Raw genomic sequence first — 8,995 nt, 5'->3', positions numbered from 1 at the left:
AGACACGCTAATATAAAAGCGACTAGCTAAAACAAAGGTTACACTAGCTAACACAAAACTGGGGCAAACACAAAACACATGCAAAAGAAAAAATGATGCAAGCAGCAAATACAACTACAAACCAAGAAAATTCTCGAACTAGTTCTTAAAAATAGAGGAGCGCCAGACCACTGTGGATAGACAGTCGGTAACTCATATGGGAACAGAATATAGACATTACAATAAATTGATGATTATGAAGGAGATGCTTAGCGAAAGCATAAATGGGATATTATCTTGAAGGCATCTGGAGAAAGTAAAAAAAAACAAACAATGTTTTTCTTTTAATCTTGTTTATGGATTTATTTTTTTCTTAGAATCAGTTTTTTGCTTTTATGGGAGTCTGGTCCGTCATGATGACTGTCCCCCCGTAGTGTTTTTGAGCTCTTCCAAGCTTTTATGAAGTTGTATTTCAGTTTTCAATTACAGTTTTTTTTACTTGCATTTATTCTGTGTTTTAGTGTTATTTATGTATTTGCAGGGCGTTTTTGTGTTACAGCATGTTTCCATTTTGCCGCTCTCTGTTTTCTGTGATCCCAGCCTTTTTATTCACAGCATTTTATTTCTTTACATGTTTATGCAAGTCTTGTTTTTCATTTGTTAATCAAATTTTTGAATTCGCTGGACCTTTTTAATTCACTGTGAAATCATCTATTTACGCGCCATTTGCACCAATTAGCTACTGTACACATATATTGTCTTTGTGTGGAGGTATTGCCTAAAGTTACGTTTCTTTTTGTTTTTTTTCCAACAACATGTAGACATTTTTAGATTACTTTTTCTAAATCCCTTTTACCGTTTACATAATAACTCATCACTTTTCATGCCATATTTAGACGTCATAGACTTTACCTTACAAAGCTGTTTCTTGGTTTTGAATAAAGCATTTTTTTTTGACGTATTGCTATTGCACTACATTTAGATATACTTTAATGTGGACCCTTTTTATATGTTGTGAAAATTATATATGTTTAAACTACCTTTTACCATTTTTATAAACATCCATAACCCATCTGCTGTAGATTAAACACATAATTACAAAAAAGCATGACTTATTTCTAGATTTTTTTCCACAGTCACTCTTTAAAGGAGTCATTACTATCATGTTGAAACATGTGTTCTGGTGTTGGGCTTCAGTTAAAACCTGAATATCCAAATTATTTTTTGCAAATGACAAGGGTGGGAGAGTGTTTTAATGATTACAAATCCAGAAAAGCGTTTCTTTTTATATTAGCCTAACTATGATCTAACCAGCATCCCTTTAGATCCTTTCACAACATACAGTGCTTATAGATTCCCTGTAATCCTGGACATGTATTATAATGGAAATATTTTTGCAAGGTTCCTGCTATAAATTCATCCTAATCTGTGCTAGATGCTGGTTTTGGAGGCCAGCAGAGGTTCGATAGATGAGCGGTGGAGATTCTGTCGCCAGCTGTCCCTCCAATTTCCCAGAGAAGACCAGATTACGTAAAAGGCCTTAATCCGGGTTTAAGACCCAAGCCAGCGGTGCAGGTCCTCACCAGGGGCAGGCAGGAGGGAGGGAGCGAAAAGTAAAAAAAAAAATGTAAAAGGCAGGGATTAAATCAATGGTTCCATCTTGGAGACAAAAATACTTATGAGCTCCAGATTTCATTCTTAAGAAACGAAGTGAAAAAAGAACTAGCAAGAAAAACCAAACTAATAGGGCATTTTTTCTTCCGGTTAAGACTCAGACTCTTTATTTAGTTAAAAAGAAAGATGCTAAACAAGCTATAGTTCAATAGTTCCATTCTGTAGAATGAGGTCAAGGGTCTGTAATTCAGTGGCGCCAAAAACCTTCCAGCCTGTTACCTTTTTATGTGCTGCGTCCAAGCTAAATAACATTGAAACTTGATTTGAGCTGGGTGGGGGGTTGTTGTTTTTTTTTGCCTCTCCTCTGGCAGGAAGTCGTTAAAAGTGAAAGCAAAAAGAGGGATATGGCGGGGAATTTTTCCTGACATCTGATAGTAAAAGTGGGTCACGCTCGGCGCTGCTAGCCTCCTCCTCCTCCTCTTCTATGGCGGCTATTGAATTAATCACGCTTTACGCTCGGCTGGGCAACGCAGTGCACAAAATGGCTCCCTCCTCCTCCTCCTCATCCTCTGTCCTCCTTCGCCTCAACCATAGAAAAGACTTGAGCCTCGCTCTTGAAGAACCCGAATTGGTGATCCCTTGACCTCCTTCCTCTTTAGTTGCTGTCAACAATGAGGAGATGCTCAGACTGTATGCAGAATCATCAGTGTGTGAATGATGGAAAGTTGCTGAAAATGCTTGAGAGAAGGGATTTTTTTGTGGATCCTAAATGGATTGAGAACTTTTTAAGTAGAGTGTGGGTTCTTAAACTAAACTTACCAGTTTCAGATATCTAAACCAGCTTAAATAAAATACAAAACTTTGTTAATTTTCAAGATTGTATGATCTTTTTGCATCTTTTGCATGCAAATTCATTATTCTATCACTCTGAGAAATACCCACTACTGCTTATTATGTCGATTATTGCATTAAGAGCTGACATTCTTCCCATTAAAGCCAGTCTTGATTTCTTTTTTTTTTTTTTATAAAAGGCTATCAAAACAAGAGAAATTTCAAATTTTGTTTATGTTAAGGCACATTTTTTCATTTAATTTAGTGGGAAATGTAGTGTTAATAGAAATAATGAGTTGTCTGTACCTAAGGATGCAAGATGGGAGGGAAACAGATAAAAATTCTTGTAAGGGAATACAATAAATGGGTGTAATCCGGGCCAAATTAGCTGACCCCTAACCACACATTTAGAAAGTCATATAGGTTCAATAGGAAACAGGAAACAACAGCAATGTTTATTATTGTTGAGGAAGAAAAAATGTCTATGTACGTTAGATGTTTTCACCTTTAAGATGTGCCAATAGAAGATGTAAAGGGTTAAAATATGAATATCCTCACTGCTCTGCACATTATTCAAACATGCCCCCCCCCCCCCAAAAAAAAAAATACATGCTACAAATTTATGTCCATCATCATTTAGACAAATCTGGGACGTGTTTTTGCTCCAATTAGCGGTGAACAAAAGGGAAATTAAGAAACATGTAGGGCAGCTGAGGGGGACCGCAAAGGGTGATCAGTTTCAGGCATATGTTCTGTATCAAAGGAGTGCCTCACTGTGGGAAAAATGTGAGAAAAAACTGTCAAAGTTGAAATTTTCGGAGGTGAAAGTGTTGAATATGTGTTTTTTTGCAACACATAGGACGTCTTATCAAGTAGAACTGGGGAGTTGAGCAATTCCAGCTCCGTTCCCTGGTATATGAGCAGCTCTGGTCTCGTCTGGCTTTTGTTTTATGTGGCGAAGCGGGGGGGCTTGGAGGGGGGTGGGGGGTTGTACGCCCAGTCGGCCTTCCAATGCACCGCTATGACAGTCCTCTCAAGAGCTGTCAGTCTAAATCAGGAGCCCAGCGTCCTGACGTCTCAACCTTAATCACAATCAAAGCTGCAGCTATCTCAAGGAGTCAAACCGAAGGACGCAGCCGACAAATGGTGATGGCCAACAATCTTCAAAGCTACCTCATAGACCTCCAGCACGGAGAGGAAAAACCAGAGAGAACAGAGGCACACCATGTTGTGCCCAAAAAGGAGCGTTAAGTCGGCCATTTTAGATTTGCCACAGTTTGTAATGTGAGATCACTGGTTGTCACAAAGTCATGGCTTCCATACGCCGAGCTTCCCCCCGGCGCTGATGCGGAACGAGTTGAAAACGTTCCTATTTTCTTCCCTTTGATCCTTCTTTTTTGCGCATTTCAGCTTCGTCACCACATGATTACATCTTAGCTTATTATCCAGATAAATCTACAATTAAAATACAGTAAGGGTCAAGCGAAATGAGGAAGGACATTTTTCTTTTGTATGACCACCCAACAGCTGCCATGCTTATATCCGCATGAAGATAATCATAATAACGACCTCTTCTATTGTGTCAACAGTTGATGCGGCTAATTCCCAAACAATGAAATTGCTTATGCCTGAAAACAAAGACAATCAGTTCAACATCAATAATCAGTGGACGTCGGGGAGCAAAATCAGCTGGCTGGAAAACTGGCTGTTCTTTGTACGAAAACCACAAGATTCCCACCCAGCATGAAGTCATCCTGTTGGGGTTTTGCCAAAGAAAGCATTTAAAATGATACATTTTTTAAAAACAAAGTCGGTCCCGTTGCGTTGACTACCAAGTTGATTAATCATTGATGGCATTCCACAACTTGAAAAGGAACTTTGAAATTCCAGTTTTTCGAGAGTTTGAACTCCTGTGACACCATCAACCAAGAAAGGACTCTAAAAATATCTAAGAAATTTAAATTTGAAATGCATTAAGGTGTGGGTTTTGCAGAATAAAGCGTCGCCTCTTATGGAAAAATAACCAGAAGCCGTAATTAGAACGACAAAGTAGACTTTACCTTTTTGCAGGGCAGGATACAGTAGCTGACGACCACTTTCGCCGTTGGAGGATTAAAAAATCGCAAAGGGAAAATGATTTCTCCCTCCTCCTCCCACCCACCTCTTTTCCTTTAGCTCTGATCAGAAAAAAAAATAAAGAACTCTGCCACGCTATTGGCCCATCAAACCGGAGTCACGTGAGCGACCCAATCTACATGTGACGCCTCTTGAATTTATACGATGAAACCAACTCGTATCGTCGAGCGAGGTTTCTGTTGCGACCCTTTGCACTGATGTTTTGTAAATAGACTGCATGATGACAGAGGGGTAGTTTGGGTGACCATCACCCACCGTCCTTTATGCCCACCCCCACCCTTTCCATTTCCGTTAGATGCATAAAAAAAAAAATGGGGACATGCCCGGTGAGGCACATGGGCATTGCAGGGGCATGTCTGGGGATGATGGGGCAGTCTGAATCAGAACTTTAGCCTGGGGGGGCATTCCGAATCCACAAAGCCATCGCCCTTGTTATTGGTAATGGCAAGTGACACAAAAACAGCTCAGAGAAACTGGACCAGAACTTTATGGCGCAACCAAACGCCCCAAAACCTGCACACTTACTCACTGCTCCTGCTTTTTAATCTGCTTTCCTCTGAGAGCATGTTTGTTCAGAATTACAGAGCTTTAGAAGCCGCCCGTCCAGATTTTTTTCCCAATCCAGTGCAAATCCAGCCCTTGTGTCAGATGGACAGTTGCGCAGAGCTTAATCTCTCATCATTTGGGTCGGAGGGCAGCAGCAGAAGCACCAGCAAAAAGCAGGAGGGTTAGGATGTGTGGATTAGGGCCAATGCAGACAATACAGAACAAGTTTCACCTCTTTTTCAATTGTATGAATTTAGTAGAGATGCTCAGCACACAGATGGTGTCTGTGTTTAATTTGTGCACCTACATAATATACTACATGGCAATCATGCCTTTACCTATTCATCCAACTGTAAAATAGCCCATGGGAGAAACTACAAATAGAGCATTAAATCCGTTCCACATTGAACTGCAAGAGGCAAAGGTTTACATTACACCCCAAATAACTTCCACTAATCTTTTTATTCAGATAAATCAACTCTGTATACAGTTATATGGTTAATAGCATTTAAATTGCTGTAACTAAAAGGATACTGACAGTGTCAGGAGAGAAGAAAAAGTTCTGGTGCGTCTAAAGCAATTCCTGGACGATCCAATTGTAATTTCACCAGAGCAATCAAAGCATACGATTATTTAAAGGCAATCATTAAAGAAGTCATACACTGTACAGGTTTTTGTCTGGATTATTCGGCAGCTGTGCAAAACTTTTTTTATGGATCAGGCCTCATAGTGCGCCCTGCGTCGTGTAGTTTACAGGGAATAACGAGGGCCGATTAGCCTTTCATGACCACCTCCCGATCAGAAATATGAAGGTCGAGAGAAAATCAAACATGTTGGAAATTCAGTCAGCCCTCGTGAGGCGTTTGTGGGCAAATACTGCTGTTGAAGCATAGCTACGAGTGTCTAAGAGCTGATTTACCAGAACCTCATGCACTGCGCATGTGCAAATTAGGCAGTTCTTCTTCTTCTATCAGATTGATGAGTCCGACCAGCGCCATCTCTCGGCTGCGAGTCCGACATGTGGGTTTTGGACGTACAGTATGAGCAGTTAGATAGCATCAGAGCATCTGGCCGTTCAGAGTAGGAACATACATACTGTGAATTTTTAAACCATCTTAGAGTTTGAGCTGTAGCCGAGTACAAGGATTGAAATATCGTATAGTGTATGCCCAGCTGAAAGAGATAGACTTTGCTTAGTGAATCCAACATAACCATCAAGGTTTGAATGCCAGTAATTAGACCTTAAAACCAACAGCAATTAATGATGTCTAAAACGTCTGAACTAAAGTTTTTCTCACATGTACACTGTAAGACTTTTCACTGTGAATTTACAGTAATTTACTGGCAGCAGCTTCGCCAGTAAACTACTGTATTATTTACAGTATCTTGCTGTAATATATAAATACAGTATATTGCTGTAAATGATTCTACAGTTAATTACTGTAAAAAAAAAAAAAAANAACTCTGCCACGCTATTGGCCCATCAAACCGGAGTCACGTGAGCGACCCAATCTACATGTGACGCCTCTTGAATTTATACGATGAAACCGACTCGTATCGTCGTCGAGCGAGGTTTCTGTTGCGACCCTTTGCACTGATGTTTTGTAAATAGACTGCATGATGACAGAGGGGTAGTTTGGGTGACCATCACCCATCGTCCTTTATGCCCACCCCCACCCTTTCCATTTCCGTTAGATGCATAAAAAAAAAAATGGGGACATGCCCGGTGAGGCACATGGGCATTGCAGGGGCATGTCTGGGGATGATGGGGCAGTCTGAATCAGAACTTTAGCCTGGGGGGGCATTCCGAATCCACAAAGCCATCGCCCTTGTTATTGGTAATGGCAAGTGACACAAAAACAGCTCAGAGAAACTGGACCAGAACTTTATGGCGCAACCAAACGCCCCAAAACCTGCACACTTACTCACTGCTCCTGCTTTTTAATCTGCTTTCCTCTGAGAGCATGTTTGTTCAGAATTACAGAGCTTTAGAAGCCGCCCGTCCAGATTTTTTTCCCAATCCAGTGCAAATCCAGCCCTTGTGTCAGATGGACAGTTGCGCAGAGCTTAATCTCTCATCATTTGGGTCGGAGGGCAGCAGCAGAAGCACCAGCAAAAAGCAGGAGGGTTAGGATGTGTGGATTAGGGCCAATGCAGACAATACAGAACAAGTTTCACCTCTTTTTCAATTGTATGAATTTAGTAGAGATGCTCAGCACACAGATGGTGTCTGTGTTTAATTTGTGCACCTACATAATATACTACATGGCAATCATGCCTTTACCTATTCATCCAACTGTAAAATAGCCCATGGGAGAAACTACAAATAGAGCATTAAATCCGTTCCACATTGAACTGCAAGAGGCAAAGGTTTACATTACACCCCAAATAACTTCCACTAATCTTTTTATTCAGATAAATCAACTCTGTATACAGTTATATGGTTAATAGCATTTAAATTGCTGTAACTAAAAGGATACTGACAGTGTCAGGAGAGAAGAAAAAGTTCTGGTGCGTCTAAAGCAATTCCTGGACGATCCAATTGTAATTTCACCAGAGCAATCAAAGCATACGATTATTTAAAGGCAATCATTAAAGAAGTCATACACTGTACAGGTTTTTGTCTGGATTATTCGGCAGCTGTGCCTTAAACAGCCATTCACAGCTAACTGAACTAAAATTACAAATTTAGGCTGTCTAAAGATTAGTCAAAAGATTTAAAACTAAACTCAGGTTTTGTGCTCTGGAAGTTCAGTCACTAGGTGGCCAGTAACAGTGTTGGTACATCTTCCAACTATGAAAATCAGCTAAACTGAAAGGAGACCTTATATTTTGTTTTTCTTGGTTTCTGATGCTTGCTAGATCAGCAGCCGGACCTCAAAACCAACCAAGGAGAAAGAGCAATACTGTATACTGTATGAAAGAAATATTTTGTTCAACCAAATTTCTAAGGCTAGCAGTTGGCTAGGTGACATATGCTGGCTCTGTAAACTGTGTTTAAACTAAAATAAAGGTCTTATAGGTTTTTAAATGGTTTTACCCTAAAACTAAGCAAAGTAACCCCCCTAAACAAATTTTACAAAGGTTGTACAGCATAATGTAAACTTTGTAAACTAAAATGTGTCCAGATTGGCAAAGTCAGATTGGCCGGTAGTTGGGCCATTGCCTGAAATGAACTGTTAGCTTGTTTTTCTTAGCTTTTAAGGTCAGTAATTGGTAATTCTGCAACGTTTGACTAATTAGACCATAACATTTTGTCATATGTGGGATTTTAAGACTAGAAGTTGGGGCAGCAATTGGGAATTGATACCAAATAATTACAATCCTCTGCCTTACCTTATTTGTAAACCCTTTGGCCTTACAACCAGGCAATAACTACCACTTGAAATAAGTACAGAAATGTTGTATGTTTTAAAATTGTAGGTAAAATGAGCCATTATTTTCTTATAAGCAAACCAGTAACTGGCCACTGTAGGTATGTAAAACAACCAATAAAACTAGTTGAACAAAAAGTTGAAAGTGTGAGACACTTTTTTATAAAGTTGGTCATTAATTTATGAAAAAGTTTATTTGAATTCTATAAGTCAAGTTTTCTGCCCAACAGCAGTTTTTATTTATTGCATGGCATCATTCTGTGACCAGCAGTTGTAGTAACTAGGCAAGGCCAGGTCAGTCTGGTAAAGAATCTGGTTGTTACTGTATTTGAAATTGTAAAGGGTTTTTTTTGCTACATAAAACTGACTAAAACTAGACTGAAACCTTCAGTCGACTAAAACTGACTAGACTAATAATACTTTTCGTCCTGAAGACTAAGACTTATTCTAGATGGCTGTCAAAAACACTACTGTTTCGAAGTTACCAAAACATGTGACCTATTTTTTGCCTGGGC

General features: G+C 39.7%; 1 protein-coding gene across 1 annotated transcript in view; it reads right to left on the bottom strand.

Annotated features, from left to right (window-relative positions):
• The window catches only part of LOC107086442 (poly(rC)-binding protein 3-like), a 26,620-nt gene extending 21,877 nt beyond the window's left edge, over nt 1-4,743 (bottom strand). Inside the window, exon 1 of the mRNA XM_015377386.1 lies at nt 4,485-4,743. The gene's annotated coding sequence lies outside the window, so the exon portion shown is untranslated. The remainder of the gene's footprint in view (nt 1-4,484) is intronic.
• Nucleotides 4,744-8,995: the final 4,252 nt, after the last annotated feature.

Source organism: Cyprinodon variegatus, unplaced genomic scaffold, assembly GCF_000732505.1.
Source record: "Cyprinodon variegatus isolate N-32 unplaced genomic scaffold, C_variegatus-1.0 Scaffold153, whole genome shotgun sequence".
Taxonomy (NCBI): domain Eukaryota; kingdom Metazoa; phylum Chordata; class Actinopteri; order Cyprinodontiformes; family Cyprinodontidae; genus Cyprinodon; species Cyprinodon variegatus.
The sequence above is the reverse complement of the archived record's forward strand: the minus strand, read 5'-3'. Positions and strand labels throughout refer to the sequence as shown.